Raw genomic sequence first — 2,918 nt, 5'->3', positions numbered from 1 at the left:
TATGAGGCCAAGTGCTGCGCTCCTGGTCTTCGCACCTTCTCATTTTGGAGCAGGCCCATTATCTTGTGGGATCTCAGGCCTTCTTGGAGCTCAGTCAGCCCCAGCTGCCAGCAGAAGTGGCCATGTTTTGGCTCTGCGGTCGCTCCCTGACCCAGGGGCAGGAACCAGGAGCGGTAGCATGGCAGGGCTTTCTAGCCTGTCGGCTCCCCAGTGATTGCCACAGCTGGTGAGCCTTGTTGCTGATGTGCTGCTGGGATCTCAACAGCCAGTCTCTTCAGGTTCCAGGTGATGTCCCACTGCTATGCAGGCACCCAGGCCACAGGGCCCAATCCAGAAATGGAGATAGACCGGCACAAGGGACTTGGGATGGCTCAACAGTGTCGCTAAAGTGCTATAAAGCACTTTTGCACCACTGAGAGAGCAGGGAAGCTTGTGCATGTATGTGCACTGGCCTCTGGAGGCTAGCCCAAGCCCCTTTGGGCCAGCGCAAAGGTAAGCCAGCACTCACCAAGTCAGGTTGATGCAGAAGTATGGAGGGGTGGAAGGAAGGTAGAAAGGTGTTTTGGGGCGAGGGAGGGCAACAGGCAGGCCCATGGGTGGACCACCGCTGAATGAGGGGTGAGGCCAGTGCTGGATCCTCACTCAGATCTGTGCCTCCCCTTGAGGGGGTGCAGATCCGAGTAAGCCCACGAGGCTGCTGTGATTTTACCCAGGATATGTGTAAGGAATTCCCCTTGCCCCAGGTTCAGCTGCAACCTGCCCCAATCCCTCTGGATATGGTGCAGGCTAGCACTGGTTAGAATTGGGCTGCCCGTGATATAACTCTGCAAGTATAAAAAGAGAGGTACCCCAGCCCTGTAATCATTTTGATCACTCTCTTCTGCATCTTTTCTGGTTCCATTACATCCTTTTAAAGATGTGATGTGTATGCAATATGCCAGATGTGCCTTACCATCAATTTGTATAATGTTCTTACATTGAAACGCATCTGCCATTTTGCTGCCCATTCTCCCAGTCTGGAGAGAACCTTCTGGAGTTCTTCACATTTCCTTCTGGTCTTCACTGTCTGGAAATGTTTTGTGTCATTTTTCAAAATAAGCCAAGGTCATATGATTTGTATGTATGTCTTTGAAGTTGTGTGGGCAATGAGTGCTGACTGAAGGGGGATTAGGCTGCTGCGGTACCCAGGAAATGAAAGATGTGGCTAACAGAAATAATACATCTTTGTTTGAATGTAGACTTTGATTTTGAAGCTCAACAGAGATGTAAACCTAAATGACAGTTAACAGCCCAATCCGTCCCCTCTGCCGAAGCAGCAGTGCCAACAAGTCTGAGGAGATTTGCAAGAGAAGAGAATAGGGATAGGAAACTGGTGCATGCCAGTGTAGCCTAGTTATATCCTCTCCTCTGTTCACCTCCCTACACAGGCATTGCCTCCCCACTTGCTCTGTTCCTCCCACCACCTGCCCCCAGCTTACCTGTACTCCCGCACGTAGCAGCAGCAGTAGCAGCAGCCGCAGCAATTCTAAAATTTTCACCAGCAGCACATTGCACACACCACCATATAGCTGTCGACAACAGCAGAAACTCTGTTCCAGTCTTAACCCTTAGGCTCTAAACCAATCCCCTATCATTAGCACTAAGACACACATGACAAATCAGTATGTGCAGCATGATATGGTGGGGGGGGGTCGGAGAGACCCCAAGCAAGTAGAAATATTTGTACTTACCTCCTGGTTGGTTGGAAGAGCGGCAATGGATCTCCTTGGTATATGCCACCTCTTTAGGTGGCATAGGTCTGAAAAGAGGAAACGGCCGGGGAAATTTGAAACGGAGGAGATAGGATATGGTGTGCAGCATTGTCACCTTCTCCTGCCTCCACACCCCACTCAGAAACACCCCTGATCCTTCCACTCCCTCCCCTGTCCCTCCCACCACCTCTTACCTTATTCAGTGGTAGTCAGAAGCCTTGCCCTTAGCCTATGTGTGTGGCCACCAGCAACTGTGCTCAGTCTCATTGTGCTTGTCTGTGGTGCTAGAGCAGGGGTGCCCAAACTCTGGCCCTGGGGCTACTTGCGGCCCTCAAGGCCACTCAATGTGGCCCTCAGGGAGCCCCTAGTCTCTAATGAGCCTCTGGCCCTCTGGAGATTTGTTGGAGCCTGCTCTGGCCCGACGCAACTGATCTCAGTGTGAGGGCGACTGTCTGACCTCTCGCATGAGCTGTTGGATGAGGGCTCCCTCCACTGCTTGCTGTTTCGCAGCAAAGGAAAGGCCAGCCTTGCTTTGTGCAAGGCCTTTTATAGGCCTTAAGCTATCGCAAGACCTTCATTCATTCATATAAGTTCATCTTTAATATATTCATTTATGTAAACTTATGTACATTTATTCAAATTTTAAATGTAAATTAATTCTTTTTCCCCCCTGGCCCCTAACACAGTGTCAAAGAGGGGATGTGGCCCTCCTGCCAAAAACTTTGGACACCCCTGTGCTAGAACATACCACACTGTAGCATAGCATCTACTGAGATCAGATTGGGCTGTAAGCCTACTTTTCATTTCAAACAGCAAGGGATTTGCTGGATTTCTGTCATTTGAAATCAATGCAAATATCAAACTAATGTGTGAATTTTAATTGCCTATAAAATTGGTTCCCTATATCCAATCATTATGAGGTTTGAGGCCTTAAACCACAAGCCTATTCCTATCTGCTCAGAAGTAAGTCCTATTGAGTTCAATGGGCCTTACTCCCAGGCACATCTACATGTGCGTAGAACTGAAACTTTAATGGCACAGTACAATCCTTGAACCTGCCATACAGTTTGGACAAAACCCACCAAAATTGCAAGTGTCAAGAGGCATAACCTTATCATATCTCACAAACGGATCTCTCTAGTTTTTGGTTGCATATTATGAACAAAA

This window comes from Tiliqua scincoides, chromosome 1 (assembly GCF_035046505.1).
Source record: "Tiliqua scincoides isolate rTilSci1 chromosome 1, rTilSci1.hap2, whole genome shotgun sequence".
Lineage (NCBI taxonomy): Eukaryota > Metazoa > Chordata > Lepidosauria > Squamata > Scincidae > Tiliqua > Tiliqua scincoides.
This window is presented reverse-complemented; position numbering follows the sequence as displayed.